The sequence below is a fragment of the Gopherus evgoodei genome, chromosome 6 (assembly GCF_007399415.2).
Source record: "Gopherus evgoodei ecotype Sinaloan lineage chromosome 6, rGopEvg1_v1.p, whole genome shotgun sequence".
Lineage (NCBI taxonomy): Eukaryota > Metazoa > Chordata > Testudines > Testudinidae > Gopherus > Gopherus evgoodei.
Genome location: NC_044327.1, coordinates 53,761,346 through 53,786,531, shown reverse-complemented (window position 1 = coordinate 53,786,531; position 25,186 = coordinate 53,761,346). Strand labels below are relative to the sequence as shown.

General features: G+C 41.2%; 1 protein-coding gene across 3 annotated transcripts in view; it reads left to right on the top strand.

Annotated features, from left to right (window-relative positions):
• The window catches only part of CDC42SE2 (CDC42 small effector 2), a 130,810-nt gene that overhangs the window by 40,994 nt on the left and 64,630 nt on the right, over positions 1–25,186 (top strand). Inside the window, exon 1 of one of the 3 annotated variants that reach the window (XM_030567501.1) lies at positions 20,662–20,834. The exons of the other annotated variants lie outside the window; for them this stretch is intronic. The gene's annotated coding sequence lies outside the window, so the exon portion shown is untranslated. Of the gene's footprint in view, positions 1–20,661; positions 20,835–25,186 lie in introns of those variants that run through there. 3 annotated transcript variants of the gene reach the window in all.

The following is a 25,186-nucleotide window of genomic DNA, read 5'->3' as shown; positions in this document are numbered from 1 at the left end:
TGGTGAACAGATTCTGAAGAGCATTCCCCTAACTTGGAATAAGCTACAGTAGACACATGTAACTAGTTGAGGGGGCTGGATTCCCTGCGAGACTGTTCATATGTAAATAGTCATGATTGAGTGGCTGGGATTTTTGGGCGAGGGCTATCAGGAGGAGTGTTCTATTCTGATTGATTGTGAGCACTGAGAAAAGATAATGAAACTCTTTGTACTCCCCCCTCCAAAGACTTGCATTTCAACAGGATTTTGCTGTGTATCTGCAACCCTGGCAACAAGACCTGGGAATGAAGAATTAGGGCAGCCTTCCAAAATGCAAGGCAGAGAATGGTCAGATTGGGAGATGAGCAAATGAAAGTGGTAGCAAAGTATATAGAAAAAGAGAGACCACCACCTTCTGAAAAGGAGGTAGAAGAGGATTTGACATTTTGTTCTTTTGAAACCTTTTAAAATAAATTTGGCTTACTTATTTACTTGAAAAGACTTTTTAGGTGTATTTATTCCTTATTTTTATTTTAATTGTAAGAATTGTTTCTGTGCACATGGTGAAGTGAATTTGAGAATGTATGAAGCTGTAAAGATCTTAAAGAATTTTCAATGTTGCTGAACCTCATTTGAGGTTAACTCTTTAGGACAATACCATACTTCATGCAGTGCTAAATTTATTCTTGGCATTCAATAGTAATGAGTTCAGTTGGGGGAATTTTTAAAAATTTTCAAATCAGTAATGGCTTTTAAGGGTGGAGACTGTAAAAACATTTCAGAGACTTGTTTTAGTGGTAATTGTAAGTGGTTATGCTTGTTGTAACACAAGCCTCTGAAAGAATTAACTATAAATGTTCCATTTGTGTCCTCAGCAGTCTGATCTGTTTGCGTGGGAAATACTGAATTAATTGGGATAATAGTGCTGATGTGACTACAATAGGCATCATTAATTACCCAGCTATGTAAAATGATTTAACAACCTGAGTTCTCAGTACAGGTTTCGGAGAGAAGGGGGCATCCGTTTTAGAGCAGGGATTGAATAATGAATACCTTACACCACATGAGCTGTGACTGAGGGCTTGTCTACATCAGAAAGTTGCAGCGCTGGTGAGGGAGTTACAGCGCTGCAACTTTGAAGGTGTACACATCTGCAGGGCATCACCAGCGCTGCAACTCCCTGTTTGCAGCGCTGGCCGTACTCCCGTTTTGTCTCGGGTGTAGAGGATCCAGCGCTGGTGATCCAGCGCTGGTAATCCAATGTAAACACTTACCAGCGCTTTTCTTGACCTCCGTGGAAGGAGGAAGCCTCTGGTAATCAAGCTGGTCTCCTTCCCCAGCTTGCTCTCGCGTTCCCGGAACCCCGAGCAAACAGGTCTCCTTCCCTGCGGTTTGCAGGGGGGTTCGGGAACGCGAGAGCAAACCGGGAAAGGAGACCAGCTTCGCCGCGGTTTGCTCTCCCGTTCCCCGAGCAAGCAGGTCTCCTTCCCTGCGGTTTGCAGGGTGGCTCCGGGAACGCGAGAGCAAACCGCGGCGAAGCGGGTCTCCTTTCCCGGTTTGCTCTCTAGTTCCCGGAGCCCCGAGCAAGCAGGTCTCCTTCCCTGCGGTTTGCTGGGTGGCTCCGGGAATGCGAGAGCAAACCGGGAAAGGAGACCAGCTTCACCGCGGTTTGCTCTCCCGTTCCCCGAGCAAGCAGGTCTCCTTCCCTGCGGTTTGCAGGGGGTTCGGGAACGCGAGAGCAAACCGCGGCGAAGCGGGTCTCCTTTCCCGGTTTGCTCTCTCGTTCCCGGAACCCCGAGCAAGCAGGTCTCCTTCCCTGCGGTTTGCAGGGGCTCCGGGAACGCGAGAGCAAACCGCGGCGAAGCGGGTCTCCTTTCCCGATTTGCTCTCTAGTTCCCGGAGCCCCGAGCAAGCAGGTCTCCTTCCCTGCGGTTTGCTGGGTGGCTCCGGGAACGCGAGAACAAACCGGGAAAGGAGACCAGCTTCGCCGCGGTTTGCTCTCCCGTTCCCCGAGCAAGCAGGTCTCCTTCCCTGCGGTTTGCAGGGTGGCTCCGGGAACGCGAGAGCAAACCGCGGCGAAGCGGGTCTCCTTTCCCGGTTTGCTCTCTAGTTCCCGGAGCCCCGAGCAAGCAGGTCTCCTTCCCTGCGGTTTGCTGGGTGGCTCCGGGAATGCGAGAGCAAACCGGGAAAGGAGACCAGCTTCACCGCGGTTTGCTCTCCCGTTCCCCGAGCAAGCAGGTCTCCTTCCCTGCGGTTTGCAGGGGGTTCGGGAACGCGAGAGCAAACCGCGGCGAAGCGGGTCTCCTTTCCCGGTTTGCTCTCTCGTTCCCGGAACCCCGAGCAAGCAGGTCTCCTTCCCTGCGGTTTGCAGGGGCTCCGGGAACGCGAGAGCAAACCGCGGCGAAGCGGGTCTCCTTTCCCGATTTGCTCTCTAGTTCCCGGAGCCCCGAGCAAGCAGGTCTCCTTCCCTGCGGTTTGCTGGGTGGCTCCGGGAACGCGAGAACAAACCGGGAAAGGAGACCAGCTTCGCCGCGGTTTGCTCTCCCGTTCCCCGAGCAAGCAGGTCTCCTTCCCTGCGGTTTGCAGGGGGTTCGGGAACGCGAGAGCAAACCGCGGCGAAGCGGGTCTCCTTTCCCGGTTTGCTCTCGCGTTCCCGGAACCCCCGAGCAAGCAGGTCTCCTTCCCTGCGGTTTGCAGGGGCTCCGGGAACGCGAGAGCAAACCGCGGCGAAGCGGGTCTCCTTTCCCGGTTTGCTCTCTAGTTCCCGGAGCCCCGAGCAAGCAGGTCTCCTTCCCTGCGGTTTGCAGAGGGGTTTGGGGAACGCGAGAGCAAACCGCGGCGAAGCTGGTCTCCTTTCCCGGTTTGCTCTCCCGTTCCCCGAACCCCCCCTTGAAGCCGCCCAACAGCGCTGCAGTGTGGCCACATCTAACACCACTTGCAGCGCTGGTTGCTGTAAGTGTGGCCACTCTGCAGCGCTGGCCCTATACAGCTGTACTAATACAGCTGTAACTACCAGCGCTGCAAAATTTTAGATGTAGACATGGCCTGAGTGGCAGACAAAGAAAACATCGGGGAAGTTGCCTGTTGTGCATGACAGGATAGCTGCCATTTGTGACCTTCACACTGAATGGTAGATTGTGAGATGCCACCCTTCTCCCCTCCCCCCTTTTTTCCCTTTTGATTGAGAAGACCCACAAGAGGGTTAAGCAACTGTGCCCTGCAGGTGAAGGTACCATTCCTGCACCAGCTACATCTACTTATGGGGCTGAAGAGGAAAAGGTGTTAGTGCAACCAACCTTTTATACCTTTTTTTCAAAATCTGACAGAATTAATTGAGTTCAGTAGGAGCTACATAGAAAAAGAACATGGCCCAGATTCTCTTCCCTTGTTCAGTCACTAACACCGATGGAAAGTGGATAGAAAATGCTAACAAATCAGAATGGATAGGGTCTCTCCCCCTCTCTTGCTCCTACCCCCCTCCCCCATTTTGCACAGGTATAAAGGACAACCCAAGGTGCAAGAATCTGTCCCCATGTCTGTTTGATGCTGACTTGCTATTAAAGTGGGAGGGAATGGGTTGTTATCTGTAGTCTACTGTGTGACACAGCCTTCAAATTACATAATAGGCTATTGGTGTTTGAGGGTGAGGGGGAAGGAGATTTTATGCTGGGATTTTTTCAGTCTGTGTTTAAATGCAAGATTTTGTTGGAGAGGAAATAATCACCTTATCTTGAGTTCTTTGTGAAATACATATGTGAAAGCAGAGTCATGAAAAATTTAAAAAGAGCTTGTGTACCTTTCAGTTTAAAAAAAAAAAAAAGAGAGAGAGGCAAAGACTATGTCAAAGAGCAACATTGACTAAAGGCAACATCTTTTCTTAGGGTTTCTACACTTAGTGCTGCAGCGGCACCATTGTAGCACTTAGTGAAGATGCTGCCTACACTGATGGGAGAGCTTCTCCTATAAGCGTAGTATTCCACCTCCCCGAGAGAGTGGGAGTGAGGTCGTTATTTCACTATTTACGTAAGTTGGTAGTGTGGACCAAGCCTTAATAGTATGTTTCTCATCTTATAATCTTATCCTAAAAATAAAACTAATATCCTAGACAGGACTTAAAATCTGTTAGACCTACTGTTAGACCTAGAAATACTGCTTCAGTGCACTGTACATATTGAAACGTAGTCAGAACCTGATGATCATGTAGAATTAGGATATGTGATTTTATCCAGTCTAGGAGAACTTTTCTACAGCTTGCATAAACAAGTGTAAATGGTAACTGTAAACTGTCTAATACTTTTTGCAGTTCTAACAGCTGTAAATATGACACATAACTCAAAGTAGTTGCTGTTCACTGTTCCATTATATTTTATTTGAAAGAGGAAGACATTAATTGACTTAACTAATGGGCACATAATCTACCAGCGAAAAATTTAAGAATCAGCCTTTACATCTCTAGACATTGCATTGCACAGGATTATACAAATAAAATGCAATTATGTCATTATGCAACAGTTTTCAAAAGCAGAACTACAAGGAACGTGAAGGCAACAAAAATAATGTTATATGAATGCAAGAGTCGATTGAATTTAAAAGCCTAAGTATGCTTTTCAGTAACTATGGGTTTCTCTAGCAGTTCTGTATCGTGCAGGAGACTCGGCAGAAGTTTTGTAAAGGTCAGCTTGATGACCAAGTGTACATGTGAAAGCTCTTTTAATCATTTCTTCAAAAGGGACTGCAAAACTCTTGACCTCCCCCTGCATGTTTCAGCAGGGTCTCAAGGGTATCTTGTATCTTCCCTATAAATAAACATGAATCCCAACACCTCCAGTTTGACTTTGCTAATAAAATCCGTGGTACTTTTTCCTATTTTTATCTGTCTGGCTGAACCCTGTAACTTTACTTTTAAACTTTTATTTCTTAGTAAAAGTGCTATTTTCAGTAGCAGTGTGGAGTGTTTATGGAGGAGAATAATGTTGCCTTTGTAGTTGTTGCTTGGGCTCTTCACATGAACCTATCCCAGTGAACACTTTTTAGCATATTCTTAAAGCTTAGCATAGGAGAAGTCCAGTTCTCTTAAATAAGACTACTTTTGTGCTTCAAGTTAAGTACGTACAGAAGTGTTTGCAAGCTTTCTCATACCATTAACTGGATAAGTTGTGGTAGGTCTTGGAATTGTTAGTGTTCTCTCATATTTTTGTTTCAGAAGAATAAAATTTGGAGCCTGGCTGATCCCTGGAGATTTTTTGATCACATGATTAAAGGAGATGTGCTCCTTCTAGCAGAATCACTAATTGAGACTTTCTGTTATTTATGGGGATTGTCAGCAGGAGCAGGGGTGACTCTAGACATTTCGCCTCCGCAAACATGGCGGCATGCCACGGGGGGTGCTCTGCCAGTCGCTGGTCCCGCGGCTCCGGTGGACCCTGCGGGAGGTCCACCGGAGCCCTGCCTGCTGCCCTCCCAGCAACCAGCAGAGCTTGGCGTGCTGGGGCCTGGAGCTGCCCCTGAGCAGGAGGATGGGATCAACCCTCTGCCTCAGAAGGTTGTGAAGAACTTTTGCAGGTTTTCGCAAAGCGTGGCTACCTAGGCCTGGAAACTCTGAAGCACCTGGTGCTGATGCTGACAAGTGCTAATCTTTGTGACTCACTTCGTGGAGCTCTATCTATGGCTTGTTCTGCAATTTCTATCAGTGTAGCTTATACAAGAGAGACTTGGAGGAACCCTGGACATTTGCACATGGGCTGGAATGTTCAGGACAGGACCATAATCACCATTGTTGACTGCAGGGAGATTGGTTGTCTGAGTTTTTGTTTGTTCCCTGTGCTCACTGATGTGCCTGTGTTTCTGAGTTTCCCAGAGGCTTTATTATATTTTAGCTCAGTTTGGTACTTTTTAGGGTGATCTGTCACTAGAATTCTCATGAAAATTTCTGGTAAAGAGAGCCAAACTTCTGATTACTGCTATTTTCGCCCCTTAATTTAATCATGATTTATAATCAAGGTTTCCTGTTGTGTGGATAAACTAGATAATTTCTGTAGCTGATCTCAGCTAAAAATATTTTTTCTTACACTTACATTTCATTGTTTCGGTCTTCCCATACATGTTCATGGAGCATTTTATTTTACGGTGTATACTTTTGGTGTTCAGGTGGCTTATTGTTCCTCTTCTTGACAAGAAACAGAATATTTGTATAGGGCCTTATCACAACAAGGGTGAGGTTTCCCCGTGACTTGTTTCACCAGTCACCAAAACCACTGTTGTTGTGTTCTTTTTTTTCCTGAGCTGTGTGGAAAGAGCTCACTAACCTGGCGTGTAAGAGGAAATACCTAGAAATCATATGCCCCTGATCTCTGTGTCACACTCACAGGGGAATTACTTGGAAATAGCACTGGGGACTGGCCCCCTCTTTCTCACTGAAGTTCCTGGATCAACTAAACCAGCATTTCTTCTGGTGATTAGGTTAATTCGTGACAGCAGAGTCACTCACATTGTGAAATGTGCATTGCCTGTTCATTAATAGCTGCTGATAACACTGTATTATTTTCATTGCTTGTTGATTTTGCAGAAAACATTATGTTGTTCATTTACTGGAACACACAAGCTAAGTAAGTGTGAAATTCAGATTATTATTTATTATTATTATTATTTTGTTTTCTTATGGCACATGCAAGGAGGAGCCTGAGAGGCATGATGTGAGTGATCTCACTGAGGAGGGAGAAATGAGAGTACAAGAGGCAGGTGTGGGAGTAAATCCTAAACTACAGTCAGCTGGCCTGCTCTTGTGCTTCTTTATCCTGAGCCTGTTGATTAGAGCAATTGTTAGTGAAAGGGGATACAGATCTCCCCAGTAAAACTGCTGTTTTCTTGAGTGAGGGCTGGTTAATAATAATCAATTAATTAATACCTAGCACTTACATAGCAACTTTCATTTGAGTGCAAAGCACTTAACATGGGAGGGCAGTGTCATCATCCTAGTTTTACAGATGGGGAAACAGACACTGGGAGGTAGTGATTTGCTCAGTGTTTCTCCTTTCTCCTAAATTTGTTTCCTTCCACCACCATACCCCCCCCTCGCTCTCAGTGCAGGCAGTTGCCTCAGGAGGAAGAACTATTGGGGTGCAGCAGATGGGGGCGAGGAGGAGAAGGATTCAAGAATCTAGACAAATGGGACCTGACACCCACCCCTTAAGTCAAGGATGAAAGGTCTGCAGGATTTTTGCTGGTGGTGTCAGAATGTAGATATGTATTTGTTAATAGAATTCCTTTAGCAGAGAAGGGGTTAATGGGATGGGTCCTATTTCTTTAAGTTGCTGACATTTTTGTTTCTCTCCTCTGCTTCTTAAATGGTATAATTTCCCTCCAAGCAGGCAGGCTCTGTCACCCTGCTTGCCCTGCAGGAGCCAGATGTGTAGACAAGACTGGCAGATTTTAAAGCAAGAGTTTCCATATTTATACATATCAAGGCAGATTTTTAAAGCTAGGAAATGTTTCTACCAAACTTCAATTCCTGTCATATGGAAAAAGAGCATTTCATGTGTCTGACCTTTCCTATGTGCAATATTCCAAGTGATCATAAAAGGAAAGCTCTATGCGATTGTCATCTGGAGGTCTCATCATATGTTAAAGAGGCAAGAGTTTACTTCTCCTGGAACCAACTTCTGGAAAAATGGGGAACCATGAAAGGGCTGTTTGGCGCAAAACAATGCAACAAAAAAAGAATCCCTTCCCTCTTTTGATGATACCTCTGCTTATGTGCCACTCACTGCTCCTACTGAAAATAAGGTGCAGATTTTTTAATGGTAAGTCTAATTAATCACTGGAACAACTTACTAAAGGGAAGTGGTGCATTTTCCATGACTTGAAATCTACGATTGAGTGCATTTCTGAAAGAAATGCTCCAGTTCAACCAGATGTTCTTGATCTTAGAACAGGGATTACTGGGTGAAATTCTCTGGCCTGTGTTCTACAGGAGATCAGACTAGATCAGGGATTGGCAACCTTTGGGACAGGTTTGGCTGATCCCGGCTCCCACTGGCCATGGCTTGCCGCTCCAGGCCAATGGGGAAGCGGCGCGTGTCAAGGGATGTGCTGGCTGTCACATCCCGCCGTCCCTATTGGCCTAGAGCGGTGAAACGCGGCCAGTGGGAGCCGCAATTGGCTGAACCTGCGGATGTGGCAGGTAAACAAACCGGCCCGGCAGACCGTGTGTCAAAAGTTGCTGATCCCTGGACTAGATGATCATAATGGTCCCTTCTGATTTTAAAATCAATCTACCTGGAAGCAAACCGAAAATCTATTTTACAATACAAGTTCTAGAATATTTGTTGCTTGCTTTTATTGGATTTGTGTATGTGTGGTTTTGAACAAATAATTCTTTGATTTAAAATAAATAAATCCAAGAAGCTGCTAAGGAGTGAGTGGAAATTCTGTGTATCTTCAGAACCATACTGAAACCTTTCTAATATCTTGTGAGATACTGTTTGGTGGTTGATGGCTGTTAAATGCTTGTGTATGAAATTTAATATTCCTCTGTGAAGTTTGCCATTACGATTTATGAAAAATTAACTTTTTTGAAATAATAAAGCATGGTAGGAAAAGCCGTACAATCTAGTGTGGAGATATGACATGATGACATACCTGAAGATATTTGTCACCAGAAACCAGTGAGTTTTTCAAAGAGTGTTTTTAAGGCAGTATTAATAACTCTGCTGTCCTGCCAAGTCTTGTCTGTCTTGTGATTTTTCTTTTTCTGTACAAATATAGTCTCTGTAGCGACATTTTACAACTTTGAATCTATTCATGGTCTTGCTGAATGGGATGCCTTTTGAAATAATTGAAAATAGAACATGGATGTTGGCCATATGGAGATGTGCTTACTACTTGTTTTGAATAGGAAGACCAGGTATCTTGGTTGGGCAAGTATCCTGGTCTTTCAAGGCATGAAAATTTGTTGGAGATCTTGTTTGATTAGCAGAATGAAATATCTGTAACCATTCTTTGGCAAAGTCTTCCAGGTTGGCTTTGTCTAGGTGAAGGAATTAATGCAGGTCAGGATGTATGTTGTCAGAACCTTAGCATGGCACTGGTCTGGTTCTATCTGATATGGCTAGTTGTCTTTGCTTCCTGAGTACAATCATTAGGTAAACCCGTTCTCTTCCTTCCTTCTTGGTTACCTCAAAGCTTGTTGCTAGTTTTTTGTTTTCTTCCTGTGTTTAGGGGTGAACTTGGGTATCTGGTGGCATCTGTCAAGTCAGATGCCAGCTAGAACTCATCTGACATAGACTCATAGACTCTAGGACTGGAAGGGACCTTGAGAGGTCATCGAGTCCAGTCCCCAGCCCTCATGGCAGGACCAATACTGTCTAGACCATCCCTAATAGACATTTATCTAACCTACTCTTAAATATCTCCAGAGATGGAGATTCCACAACTTCCTTAGGCAATCTATTCCAGTGTTTAACTACCCTGACAGTTAGGAACTTTTTCCTAATGTCCAACCTAAATCTCCCTTGCTGCAGTTTAAGCCCATTGCTTAAACTGTGTTGACAAAGAAAGGGATCATTACATGTGTAAATGTTTTTTGTCTTTGATGTGATGTGTTAAGATATATTTATAAATGCAGAAATAGATAATAAAAACATACTGTTCTACACTGCTAAGTGTCAAGAGAATATTTATCAACATCTTTGGAAGATTGTGAAATGGTTTGTATTGCGGAGTACCGTGTACGTTACAGAATTTTAAAAATGCAGAAGAAGACAGTACTAAGTTTAGTATCATTTAAAACTAAATACTAATACTAAAAGTTCAGTAATTAGTTTCATTCCTTTTCAGTATTCATAAAATTTAACTTTTTTTTGGAAAGCAGAAACTGAATTTAAAAACTAGGATCATTGCAATTTTGCCACTAAATGTAAAACAAAACTTGACAAAAACACTGTGGAGGCTTAGATTTTTGACTTGCTTTTGGAGACCATAAATACAAAGCCTTACCATGTCCTTGAACAAGAAAATATATTCAGATTTTGTTTAATAGCAACAAAAGTATGCCTTTAGAAATGTAGTCTGTTCAAAAATTCTGAATGCATCACTTAATAAATCTACTGCTACAATGCAATGAAAGTAGAGATCAAGGCAGATGTGACAGCCTTATTTAAATTCATCACCATTCAGAATTATCAGACTCTCTAGCAGGACGTTGTTTCTTTTCAAGCTAGGAGAATGCTGATGGCAGCCACCAAGATAACCTTTGGGCAGAGTTCAGAGAAAAATATCTTCTAAGGACTGTTACGTATATAAAGATATTGCTCTGTAAATATTTTAATTGTTAAATCTTGTCTCTCCAGTACCCATTTTTGAAAAATTGACTTGCCTTACCTGTACCAATAAACAAAAAATCAAATGAATATTAATTTTTTTTCACTTGCAGTAAAGACCATTTGCTCTTTCTCCCATAGATTCCTAGAAAATAGGGACAGAAGAGATCTGTTCATTCATTTTGTGAACTCCTATTCCTTATGGGATTGTTCATCACAATATATTTCTCAGATACTCAAGTCGAAATGACCTGTGCTAGAACTTCCACCATTTTTTCTTGATATTCACCCTAAATTTTTCTTTCCATAGTCTCGTAACATTACTAGAGGTTATATTGCAATGTACCACAAAGAAATATATGCTAAATCAGCATGCTTTCAAAAGGCAGAGAGGTGGAGGGAAACTTGGAAGTTAGATGCTAGTGTGCAAAAGTTCACCTGTGATCACATTCACATTCAAAAGTGTAATTACCCATCATTGCATAGAATTATCTGACTTGTGCTTATGGTCATAGCAAATACCCATCTCATTATAGGTGCATTTTAATGCCTACGTCTATCACAGATGGATATCAACCTTCTAAACCTGTGGCCACTAAATCAAATGTATTCTTTATCATTTACTATATGCTCTTTATTTTTGCACTTCATTCAACAGGCTAGCTGGCTTCAATTTTGTTCTACTCATTTTCTCTTTCTGATCTTTTCTTTTTTCTTTCATTCACTGGCACAAACAGTGAGGCTCTGCTTGAGTTGATCACATTTCAGGGGCATGGCTACATCCAAACAAATGAGGGGAGGGATAGCTCAGTGGTTTGCGCATTGGCCTGCTAAACCCAGGGGTGTGAGTTCAATACTTGAGGGGTCACTTAGGGATCTGGGGCAAAAATTGGTCCTGCTAGTGAAGGCAGGGGACTGGACTCAATGACGTTTCAAGTTCCCTTCCAGTTCTAGGAGATTGGTATATCTCCAATTATTATGGGGGGAGGGATAGCTCAGTGGTTTGAGCATTGGCCTGCTAAACCTAGGGTTGTGAGTTCAATCCTTGAGGGGGCCATTTGCAGATTGGTCCTGCTTTTGAGCAGGAGGTTGGACTTAGATGATCTCTTGAGGTCCCTTCCAACCCATATGATCTATGACTTTCCTTGAAATAAAAAAAATACATGTAAATATTTCTAACAACAATTTATTCTTCTGAACATTGGTGTTTACAAAATCAGACATCTATGTGTGTCTCTTTATGGGCAAGCAAATTATCTCTATCTCCTTGGGGAACCGGAAAAAAAAATTGTCAGGCAGATATGTGTATCCGAGAAAATGGGCAACTCTCTCTCAGTATCTTGGGGGCTAATGAAGGGTAGTAAAGAGAGTTACAGAATGTTAATGCTAGGAGTCCAAGACAGGACTCAAAAATATATATTGGCTTCTCAGCAGTTTAATTGACATGATAGTTAAAAATTCCGGAAGCTACAGGAGCCTTTCGTACACTAAGGTCTTGCCAGTGCAACTGAACCAGCAAGTAGCAGTAGTGGAATTTCTACCTCCCCTCCCCAAAAATGTGCTGAACAGACAGGCCCTTGAGTTCTGCCTCATAATTTGCCATGTTGGGGAAGTGCCAGTGAACTTAGGAGCGAGGTGCTGATATGGTTGAATAGATCAAGTGGCTGTACTTTGGGATATGTGGTCTAACCAGAGAGTGAGGTGGAAGGAACACAGAGAATTTCTGCCAAGAATGATGGGTAAAAAGATGCTTAAGTTAGATTAATTTGGTCGATGAAAGGTAAATCAGGTTTGGGCCTATTTGTATTTTTTGTCCAGAGCTGGTTCACTTATTTCTCTCTTGGATGTTCACAATACATCTTATTCTTAAAATCAGTAAATATTTTGTGCCTGCTTCACAAAGGGTAGGATTAGTTGTGTATATGATGAACATCTAGTCTGGACAGCAGGATCCTCTGTGGCTTTAAAAGAAAAAAAGGGAGGCTAGGCATCTTGAAAATTAATGGTAGTTAGGCACCTAAATGAGATTTGTGACTTTGAAAATCTTCCCTTTTAATACACAACTAACTTCGGCTTTCTTTGAGCTTTCTTGTTGCATGGCCTGATTGATTGAGCATTTACTTTTTTTTTTTTAACTATTATAATTCCAGAGATAAGAGCCCTGAGAGCAGCTGAAGTGTTTGAGCTGAACTTCATCTGGTTTTTGTATTAGTCAAATCAAGCCCCAGAAAAGGGGTACGTTTGGTCTCCACATATTATGTGGACTGTATTTAAGAACAGGTTGGCAACATCTGCTTATGCATACCTGGATTCATCTTGAATTGGTCTATTATGTATCACATTGCTACAAGTTAAGGAGCAGATGGTTTTGTTTAGGGTTAAACTTTTAGTGTACCAGAAAATGTACTAACAACAAGGTTAACAAGCAAATTGCTGATTGTGAAGGTACAGTAAAGGGTAGTAAAATATCATGCTATTTAAATCTTCTGTTACTGCCTCCATACAAAGAGAGCAGATTTACAACCATGCTTTGCTCGTTCTCCTCTTCAGTGGCTCATTTGTATGGCGCAGAATTCTTAGGAGTTAAGCAATACAGTTCTGAAAGCATCAGATGCAACTGTGCGCTGCTGCAATGCCAGATTTTGAAAACCGTGAGTTGCAGCAGCCTAAGTTTGTGCTGCTCTTGCAGTTTTATGTTTTTGCGAGATGAGATTGAAGACTGGAGGTTACCTTCCTTACATGTGATTCTTAAAGTTTTTGCTGTACTTCTTTACAGCTGCCTTTCAACCGTGTATTTCTGAAAGGAAAAATTAAGTGCTGTTCTGGTTAATTTTCAACAAGGTAGCATAGAACAGCATGCACATTCTGGGCAAAACTGTTGTATCTCATTTCATAAGCTCTGGAGACTTCAGATATTTTTGCTGTTCACTCGTTCATTCACCTATTACTTCTGCTAAGTAAAATTAATTTCATCATGAGTTTTGTGGGTTAAGGGTGGGAAGGATTTTTGTTCTAATACAAAGTATGCAGAAAAGCGGTGGTTTATGGGAAAAGTCATAAAAACAGATGCAAAGCACGTGGGAAGCTGACTGACTGAATCAATTCTGTGATCAGAATAAATGAGGAAGTATGTTAGAGGTGATTCAGTTACCAGTAAACAAGCTTCGTTTATGAGGAAGTGGAAACTTGAGTATTCATCTGCAAGGTTCCTCCAGCTTTTTCTAAACGAGTTACAGGTGGCTCTAAATTGAATTGGCTAGCTCTTATAACCAGTGGGAAGTATGTCTGAACTTTTGAGGGGAAATCCGTGGGTTGGTGGGGAGTAGTCAGAGCCTTGGCAATCAGTGTGTGTGCTAGGATGGGAGCATGTGTATATATAGCTGCAGCCTGAATTATTGACTATCAAGCTTCTAATCAATGCCTGATATTTTAGCGTTCTTTCCACCCACCCCTCCATCATGACTTAATGGATGTTTTGGATTCCATATCCTGAGATTTAAAACAGGTTTCATTCAATTAAAAAGATGTCCCAACCAGCATACAAAACATATTTGTTCTATCTTAACAAATGTTTGCATGTGTCACACTTCATTCCAGTGGAGCCTTTCTGTTAAGTTTTCAGAGCTGGTAATATAGGCAAATATGGGTGCCTTGTAAACCTATGTAAACTGACCAATATCATCCACTATGCAATGAGGCATTTAAATATATGAAGTCTGCGCCAAAAAACATTTTGAATAAGAGAAAGTGTTAGCTATACAAGATTATCTTTACTCTACTCTTTAGTCATCATGAGGTAGTGTTGATTTCCTGTTTCAGAACCTCTGTGCTTAGATCTTTAAAATCCTACGGTTTCCGTGTTTTGCAGTAGACACACTTGAGTGAGGGTTTGAAAGCAGATGCTGCAGGCATTTTACTTTCTATTCCCTTGGCACAGAAATTAGGCAGCTGTATTTAGTTAATGTACAATACCTAAAAATTCAATGTTAGGCTTGAATGCCATCATGCTGTAGTGTTTGGTTATGAGTGTCAGAATACACTTTTCCCATGTGACTTGAACACTTCCACTTTGCTAACTGCTAACTAAGAGGAAAACCAGGGTGTACAAAATATTTTTCAGTTTAAATATACAAAAAGAGAATCCTAGATCTATCTATCATTTTTACCTTTGAGAGCTGAAAGGTACCCATTTTGCCTTTGGAGGTATATGCAAGAGGATACATTTTTGAACTAGATATGTAACTAAATAATGTCAACAAATGGACCATTCTGTCTTATAGCATTTTCTGCTTACTGAACGAAGTTTTAAATGCAGTAGGGCTCACATATCACTACACAGGTCACTACACCGGAAGGCTGAATCCTACTACTTACTAAATGAGTGCCAAACCTCCCATCAATTTGACTGAAACTCAGATTTGACCCATAGTACATTTCCCAAATGGGTGTTTCAACCGTGAACATAATAATAGAATTTAAGGCCAGAAGGGACCACCAGATCATCTAATCTGACTTCTTGTATCTCACTGGCCACCAACACCACCCAGCAACCACACACTAAACCGAACCACTGAAATCAGACCAACATTTTACAGCCCTCAGGAGATTAGACTGCTATGTGCCAGAGGCAGAGAAAAGGAAGGATCAAGGTGCACCCTGGTATTTACCCTTAATGTATTTATAGGGAGCATTCATATCCCCTATCAGCTTTCTTTTTGTGAGACTAAACAAGCCAAGCTCTTCCAGTCTCCTTTCATTAGATTAGGCCCTCCATTCACCAATCATTTGTAGCTCTTCTCTCTCTGCTTCTTCCAGTTTAAATTCATTTTTCTTGAACATAGGTGCACAGAAGTTCTTGTATAGTTTTTCACAGTCCCATCACATTGGTGTCTCATAGTCATCTGTGATTGACCCAGAAACCCAGATCTCTCTCCTCTTCTATCACTTCCAACTGATGAGCCCAAACTTGAACTTGTAGTGGATACCAGTGATACAAAGGTGGGATCTTGTAATGTGGCTAAATATATTTTGGAGTGATAAATGAGCCATTGTAGAAGAGACTCAGATGTATGATTATCCCTGATACAGGTCAATGGCTTGAATTCCTTGTACATTGATTTTTGTACTGTAGCAACAATTCCCTTGATAATAATCATTTTGCTCTAATATTGTTAATGTGTTTTGGACATGTTAAAATGACACATTGTAGTTAATATAGTAAATATGTCAGTAATTGTATACTGTATGTAACTGTGGATGTTGTATTTCAGTGTTGAAAATGTTCAACTACAGTTACATTTTATACACTTCTTCTGTTCTCTGATATGCACTTTGTATTTTCACTTTTTGCTACATATGTACATATTTGTATTCCACACCTTTTACTGAAAAGCTCAGCTAACATCTCCTCAAACTGATCAGTTTTGTTTAAGATTTTAATTTGATAATGTCATTCTTGTTTTATCTTTGTGCATGAAAAGAAACACCAAAAGAAATTTGATCTACACTTTCAACCCGTAACTCCTGATATATTACCATAGGGATTTCAGTGAGGAGTTTTGATATTTTAACATTCATTCCTCTTTTGATGCAGTTTGTCGTCTTCTTGCTTTAGATCCCTGTGTGATTGTCAGCACATTTTGATGAAAATATGCAAGAATTAGTGTCTCTTCTTTCTGAATGAGTATTTCTTCCAAAAGAACAAGATTGAATCATGTTTAGTTACCTTACATGTTGCTTACATATCTCATAGTTACTCATAAAGCTGTATTAAAAAATGGTTAGCCCATAAGCAACTGCTCTGTTTCAAGGCCTAGATCTAGCAATGATCAGTTTCAGCCCACGTGGGTCTGACAGTTGCTCATGATGAAACTGGAGAATACATTTAAAAAAAATAAAATGAGTCTTCTGATTGTGCCTATTCTATATCATGGTAAAATAACACCTTGTTGTCAGCACACAGGCATAGTAGGGTGGTTTGGGGAGAGAATGCCTTCTGGATTGTGCTTCAAACCAAAGAAGATAGTGTGTGCTCAGTTCTGCTGTCTCACTCCAAAGCTGCTGTTAATCCTGGCTAAGCATAAATTTGTTACGTGTATTTAAGGTGAGTCAAATAACACTTTTACTCGTAACTACCACCTTGCTTGATAAATGAACGCATTTTAGTCATATCATGACAACCTTTGTACCATCATAAGCAGACTTCAAAGCAGGGCTGGCTCCAGGCACCAGCCCAGCAAGAAGCTGCTTGGGGCGGCCAATGGTGAGGGGCAACACGTCTGGCTCTTCAGTGGCAATTCAGTAGCGGGTCCCTCACTCCCTCTCAGAGAGAAGGACCAGCTGCCGAAAACTGAAGCGGCAGTGGTAGAGCTGCAGATCGCGCTTTTTTTTTTTTTTTTAGCTGCTTGGGGCATCAAAAACCCTGGAGCCAGTACTGCATCAAAGTAACCTGTCCTTACCTAACCTATCCTTGCTGCTTTGGCAGGGAAGAGTTTACAAAAAACCAAACAGCTCACTACTTCAATTGGTGGGGAAAAATTTGAGATGATCCAGTAATAACTTCCCTCCTTTTTCCCCAAAGGAATGGTTCAGGAAGATTGAGGAGTATTTAGGAAGCTTTTACTTGCCTTATTTGCTACAGGCGGAGAATAACTTGAATTTTATACAACTTCTGCTGTAGGAAAGGAAACAGAATGAGGTGGAAACAATAAATGATGCTTTGCATCTCCTGAAATTCAGCTGGAAATTCTCAGGCTTGTCCTTGGAAGTGAGAGAGCCGAAGCTCTAACAGAGAAGTCAGACAATGCAAGGTAGAAACCAGGCTTGTGTGCTTAAAACTCAGCCTCTCCCTTAGTGGAATTGACTTTTATTTTTGCTTGATCCTGTGTTCAGTAAATTCAAGCTCTCTCCTCTTGCTGTGTGCTCATTACCTATAGTGCTCGGAATAAAGTTTCATTTCTTCAGGCAAAAATTTAAAAAAAAAGTTTGGTTATAGGACCGCAGCCTGGGCCATTGTTCCTGTAGAGTTAGGGTAAACTACGTTGTATTATTATGTTTTAATATCATACAAATTTAAGCTCTCTCTTGTCTGTGGTGGTTCTTCCATTTTGTTTCTTTACTTAAAAATGATTTTTTTTAACGTACCGAAGGATCTTAATTTTCTGAAAATAAAGTGCAGTAACTCTTACCAGTCATCAAACTGTAGCCTCTCTAGTAGATGCATTGCCTGTACCCTGATCTTGGTGCTTGGAACAATCGTTGTCACTTAACTTACCCAGTATTGAGAATCTGTCAGATTAGCACTGTATAGTTTGCCATGCTTAAACACACACTTTTCTTGAGGCTTGCATTTTAAGGTCATGGATTTTTGGTAGAGAGAGAGGGTATATGTTCTGCACAGCTTTTTATAGCAGTGTTGGCATTTCACTGGTGGAAAATGAAGATAGTATTCATCTAGTGTTGCTGTAGGAAGTTTAGGGAAATCCTTATTGCTGTAACCAATTATATAATAGCATTTTGACTGAAGCTAAAGTGAAACTACCTAAAAAAAAAAACCAAAACAAAACACACAAACTAAAAAACCCACCAGTCCATTTATCAGATTTCTTCCTGCTCTTGTTTCAAGGCGAGGATAAAAATTGGGCAAAGTCTATTGGTTTCCCTTCGGAGCTTTTTGTTGTAAGGATAGTCTTGTTAAGCTCTTCTTTTAGGACCTTGCTGCCTCTCCCTCCCCCCATGTTTGTCTTTAAAGTAACATAAAATCCATGCAGGTCCCTTGGCACTTAAAACAACTGATACATCAGCTGGTAAAACTTTACATTTAGTTGCCCTAAAGTATGCTCCAGTACCCCACTACTTTTTTCTACTTAACTCAAGCATTCTGGCTTGTATTTCTGCTTTGCTTTGTCTATTACAAGATGGAGTTGTTATGAAACAAATAGGTAAGGTGTTAGTATTCTAAAATATCAGTACAGAGGTTCACTGAGTATGAAAAACTGGCATGCTATGGAGCAGAGGTGTAATAATCCCTATATGTATATGGTGCTTGTGTGACTGCACCTGAAATATTGTTCTAATCTGGGCTACAAGTGATCAGAAAGATATTGCTAAATGTTGAGTGAATTCAGAGAAAAGCATAAAAAAATTATCAGAGAGCGGTAGGGAATGACATAGGAGGAAAAATTAAAAGACTAAATATATGTAGCTTGATTAAGCAGTGACTAAGGAGGTAAGTATATTAGGTTACAAATATCTGAAGATTGTTAAAAGCAAGGAGGGAGAAGGGATTATTTAGTGCGGTACACAGAGGTATAACTAGGGGTCAATAGAATGAAATTAAGAAAAGGACAAAATAGACTCAGAAAAGCTGCTTGATTGAGAGATGTATTAAGCTGTGGAATGCTTTCTCAAGAGAAGTGATGCGAGCTCTAGCTTACAACTTTTAAAGCTAGATTGGACTAAGCTCTAGAAAATGTAGTCTATGGAACAGTCCTTCACTGGCAGGGCGATGGGCTGCATGATCCAATAAGTACCTTCAGTATCTAACTTCTATCAGTAAATGTTTCAAAAATACCTAAGTCCCTGTCATAAACAGATAAGTAAGAGTTAATAGAACAGGAGTACTTCATATCTCTTTTGCCTGTAAAGGGTTAACAAGTCCAGTGAGCCTGGCTGTCCTCTGACCAGAGGACCAATCAGGGGACAGGATACTTTCAAATCTTGAGGGAGGAAAGTTTGTGTGTGTGCTGTTAGATTTTGGTGGTGGTTCTCTCTGGGTTTTGAGAGTGACCAGACGTGCAACCAGGTTTCTCTCCAATCTCCCTGATACAGGTTCTTATAGATTCAAAATAGTAAGTACTAGGTGGTAAGGCAAGTTAGGCTTATGTTTGTTTTCTTTATTTGCAAATGTGTATTTGGCTGGGAGGAGTTCAAATGTGTATTTGGCTGGGAGGATTTTAATTTGTACTTGTATACTTAGGCTGGGAGGGTATTCCCAGTGTCTATAGCTGAAAGACCCTGTGACATATTCCATCTTAAATTTACAAAGATAATTTTTACTGTTTTTCCCCTCTTTAATTAAAAGCTTTTCTTGTTTAAGAACCTGATTGTTTTTTTTATTCTGGTGAGACCCCAGGGGAATGGGTCTGGATCCACCAGGGAATTGGTGGGGGGGAAGGAGGGAAGGGGGAGAGAGAGGTTAATTTTCTCTCTGTGTTAGGATTACTTTCTCTCTCAGGGAGAGTCTGGGAGGGGGAGAGAGAAAGAGGGGGGAAGGTGGATTTTCCTCTGTGTTTTAAGATTCAAGGAGTTTGAATCACAGTGATCTTCCAGGGTAACCCAGGGAGGGGAAGCCCGGGAGAGGCAACGGTGAGGGAAAGGGTTTACTTTCCTTGTGTTAAGATCCAGAGGGTCTGGGTCTTGGGGGTCCCCGGGCAAGGTTTTGGGGGGACCAGAGTGTACCAGGCACTGGAATTCCTGGTTGGTGGCAGCGCTACAAGTACTAAGCTGGTAATTGAGCTTAGAGGAATTCATGCTGGTACCCCATCTTTTGGACGCTAAGGTTCAGAGTGGGGAACTATACCATGACAGTCCCATTGACTTTTAATGAGACTTAGGCTACCAACTAGCTGAGGGCTTGTCTATAATGGTACTTTATAGTGCTGCACCTTTTTCGCTAAGGGGTGGGAAAAAACACCCCCCACCGAACGCTGCAAGTTTCAGCTCTGTAAAGTGCCAGTGTAGACAGTGCACCAGCACTGGGTGTTGTGCTCCCAGTGTTGGTAACTACCCCCCTCGTTGAGGTGGGTTTTTTTTTTAGACCGCTGGGAGTGCCGTGACTACACAGCCACATTAAAGCACTGCTGCAGCCAGCTCTTTAACATTGCTAGCGAAGACATGCCGTTAGACACTTTTGAAAATGGAACACAGGCTCCTAAGTCATTTAGGCACATCTGAAAATTTACCTCCTATGTCTACTTTGTTTAAATGCCTGGTTTTTTTTTTTAATTTTTAGAAAGTTTGTTTAGTCTGATCTTCCATCCAAGTTTTTTGAACACCATGGAAAACAGTTGCTAGTGGAGAGATTGATTAAAGGAATAAGGAGTAAACATAAATAGATGACTTGGTTAAGAGAGTGAAAGCCCAGCCGAAGAGAAATCTGATTTGTAACCTTTTCAGCAGAAAATGTTCAATATTAAGTTGTTGTTTGAAGGCTGGGGAACTGAAAGCTAAAACAGAAGCATGATGGGTGAACGGATGCACCCTTCCTGTTTAAAACACAGACTGGCTCACACCAAGCAAGACTGGGATAGAGGCAATTTAGCTGGTTTTTCAAACAACAAAATGTTCAGCCCAGCCAAAGTTCCTGAATAAATGTGCTTGATCGTGTCCTCAAGAGTTTGATTTTACTTCACTTACTGTAACTGATTTTTTTAAAAACTGATTTTTATTTTGTAAGTGATGGAAACTGACAGCAATAGTATAAATGACACTTTTATGGAAATGAACAGATCTGATGGCAGACACTGTTGCAAGAATAAGGTATCGTACCAATGTCAGATTAAATTAGAAATGGGGATTTTGTAAACTAACTTTGCTTAAATAAAGTGACCTTTTGGTGAGGTCTGCTCATATCAACTGCTGATGTTTTACTTTTAAGGTCTATTTTTTTTCCCCCAAGGCCATGCTCTTCCTAAGAAATAGCATTGGTGTGCTTGACTCCATTTTAAATTGGAGTTCAAATGCTGTGAATGAATTATTATGCTGACTTACTGTACTAGAAATTGAACTATGCTCCCCAAGCAGACACTGACTAGTCTACTAAGTATTTGTCCTTTGTGCCTCTTTCACTCTGTACCATAAATCTTCACATGCTGTTATACTGATTTGTACAGTGGCTTGCACAAAAGAACTATGATCCTGATTGTTGCCTGCAAGTGCTTTCACAATACACCGAATAATAATTAGTAGCCATGCTTTTGGAAGGCCGCAACAATTTCCATTGCACTGCTTTTTGCCTTGATTGGAACTGTGTTAACATTCACAGAGAGCTCTGCTGAGGAGAAGAAAGGATAGCCTTTCGTTTCATTCTCTCCAGATTGCCAAGTGTGATGTACTGATTTGATAATGTGATGACCCTCAGGAACTGAAAGAATTCTATGTTTCAGGGAGTGGATAGACAATATGTGATCAAGTTTCTTAAAGCAAATGTAGCCGAAGAGGTTGTGTTTCTGTATTGCAGGACCTATAGAACTGGGTTCTTTGCAACTTCCAGTTATACTTTAATAAAGCTTTTTATTCCATTTTTAAATTACATTTTTAAATGCTCTGCCTCAATGCATTGCTTTTTTTCCTGCCTGTATGATTTCTGTCAACTGTTCTGTACCGTACTTCTTGTTCTACTATTTTGTAATACTCTTGCATTAGGACTATACAAATATAAATTGTACTGCTTGTGTATAGGGTATTTATGAGACCGTATACAAGTTGTACATCAGCTGTTCTGGGAAATTCTGCTGCATGGAGCACACTTCCACCCCCCAACATGAAAACAAAATCTTAAAAATGCCGAGTTGGATGTTGTCTGCTGTAAAACATTGATCTGTGTGCGTTACTAATCAGCACCACTTTGCCCTCTGTTAAATTTGATTTGCATATATATTACTTTTACCCCAGGCATCTCTTCCTGTTAATAATTCCCAAATGTTATTAATACCAAAAGTTATTTGCATAACTCTTGTTTCTGAAGAAGCTGGGTAAAATATTTTGCAAACCATTTTCTATGGATTAGGTTTTTACAATCCCCTCCTTACAGTATGGAAGATAATGAAGCCACTGCAATGCTGCTTTGTGGTGTGTCTTTGGTTGGTTTTGGCAGACTACTAGGACTTTTTTGAAGCTGAGCTTCCTTGAACAGAAATAATTGACGGCAACATGGTGTCCAAATGAAACAGCTGGGGGAGAAAATGATCAAATAAAATATGCAGAAAATTTTCCTCAAAGTAAATCTCTGGAAAGAGTCTCTACCCTTTTGTTCAGGCAAGGTGTTTAAAAAGAAGTTACACACACACTATTACTGCTTCTAGTTCTTACTTGCAAACAGTGTTGTTACCCACAAACTGAACTGGCTGTTCTTTCCCTGAACTGAATCACATGATTTCCTGCCTTTAACTAATTTATAGCTTCCTCTGACATACCATCATTTACATGATGTGAGAGCCCAACTTTTCTCCTTTTTCCCTATACTTTCTTTCTAGCACTTTGTCCTTACTCCTTTTGCAGTCCTCCCTTCTCTCCTGCTAAGTCTTCCTGCAGCATACATGTCCTACTATGACTGGGCACTTAAACCTGATTATTGCTTTCAGTATGTAATTCCCTGCAATGTTACATGGTAGATACCTTTGTCAATAAACAGACCTTTTAGTACTGAATGGAAATGCAAAACTTAATAATCTTTAGTATCCTCCCCTGTGAGCTGATATTTGGGTTGTGTTCATTCCATTAAAATCTGAGATTATTCTGAAAGGAATGCAAGTATGAAAATAGATTGTCGGCTTGTTAAAAGAAAGTCAGAAGGGTGGGGGGGAAATTGCCTTGGTTCGGAATAGATCATATGAGATTAATAATAAAAAAAAGTACTATTATGTGCATATCCACTGCACCATTTTATATCATTTGCTTTTGAGCCAAAAAGTTTCAAACATGTTCAGAATAACTGTAGCCGTGAAGGACTAAATCACTGGCAAATTTGAAGATCAGCCTGTTTTCAAAGTACACAAATGTCTGTGAAAGTCTGAGTATTCCTTTGATTAAATTTGAGTACGAAACTAAGAATTGGCTATAGATAATCAGTACTCCTCATCCACCACCAAGTTCTCACCCAATTTACTAGTGAATCCCTAAACCCACCTAAGGAACTAAGTCATATCTATGAAAACAAAAACCACCACCAAGAAGACAAAGGTGTGATCTTGCAAATACTTATGCTCATATTTAACCTTACTTATATGAGTAAAGGGGAAAATGTGGGAATGGTTGCACAATTGGGCCCTAAACTGGACAGAAAAATTCCTAAGGGCGGAAAAATTTTAAAGGTAATCTAAATTTAGCTGAATCTCTTTCCCAAAGTTTTCATTCCTGAGTTGAAACTAAATTTAAGAAATTTCAAGCAAAAAGCTATTCTGAGAGAGTTTATGAGGAAGCGAAGGGAAGGGTTATGGGCTCTTAAAAGCTTTGTTTATGATGGTGTTTTCATGTGATCCAGCAGAGTAACTTGCAACTCAGGTTCTTCAGGATCTGAGAGAGTAAATGATTCGCAGATCTTGTTTTAATGTAGTGCTAATTATATTTTAGGAGCCAAAGTCCCACAGATGCATGCATAAAACTCTTGCTAACTTCAGTGGGGGTTCTGCATGTGCATCTGAGTGGAGAACTTGGCACTCAGAACAGCTACAGTAAATATTCTTATTGCCTCCTGTCAGTTTTCAGAAAAAATTTATGGCCTTTGGAAAATCCCTGGTTTTGATATAGATATGGAATGTGCTGGCCTGTACTGGTAAACAAGGTTCAGGTGATGAGTGACATTCCCCTTTGTTGTCCAAAGTGTACTGTATGGGGCATGGAGACAGTCTTAAGTAAATTATAGATTTAAGACAAGTTGAGATTTAGTATGTAGCTGCATAATTGAATTACTAGATATCAATCTAAAGAAACTTGTCCAACGTCTGTTTTTGAAAACAATTTTTCTTTAAGCATAAATGTGGTCTGACATTGTTTGCATCACTTTTAAAAATAGTTTGAAATGAAGGGGAAAAAATAAACATGTGCTTTTCATTCAGGTTGTGTGAGCTAGAGAACATCCCCCTTTTGGTGAACAGTGGGACTTCCAACTAGCGTTACACTCGTGTGGGTATGCACACAAAGCAGCAAACCTTAGTCTGTCTCCAAAAATAGGCACATTACTTACTACACCTTAACTACGATCTATCAGCTGAACAGGCAGAGGAAAGGATGTGGGTGTAGTGTCAGTTTGAGTGAAAAACATTGGGAGGATAAAAAAAATTACTATTTTTATTAAATATTTAAAAATATACATAAATTTCTCATAATACATATTAACCATTTGCCACCTAACCTTAGCTATACTTGAAACATTGAAATATATATGTAATATGGATAGTTAAAATAAAAATCCATGTTTTGTATTACACAGTTTGCAAACAAAATTTGTTTATAAAAATTGTGACAAAGTTCCTCCTCTGGCTTGGTGGGTCCTGCATTTTTTTGGCGGAATTGCTCATCTCGGAGGTTCATGGCAGCCCTCAGTTTGGCCACTTCTGCTAGAGGCTCAAACCTGCCGTTCACTCAGCTCACCAAATCACTGGTCAGCATGGGGGAAATGGAGAACAATCTCTGCAGTCTCTGTGTCCCACCTAGTGGGTCAGGAACAGGCCAGATCCCTTTCCAAATTAGACCTTCCCTTCTGGTGTTGTTCACAGACCAGATCAACTCCTCCTGTGTCCGATCAGGAGTTGGGGGGAACCCGGGACCACCCTCTGCACTGGGTTCCAGCCAGGGCCCTGTGGATAGTACTTGTCTACGTGTCCTGTATCAGCTGCATGACAGCTACAACTCCCTGGGCTACTTCCCCGTGGCCTCCCCCCAGCATCTTCTTTATCCTCACCACAGAATCTTCCCCCTGAAGCCTGATCACGCTTGTACTCCTCAGTCCTCCAGCAGCTAGCCTTCTCGCTCCTTGCACACCCCCCACTAACTGATGGGAGGTCCTTTTTAGACCAGGTGTCCTGATTGGTCTGCCTGCCATAATTGATTCTAGTATGTTCTGAATTGGCTCCAGGTGGCTTAATTAGCCTGCCTATCTTAATTGATTCTAG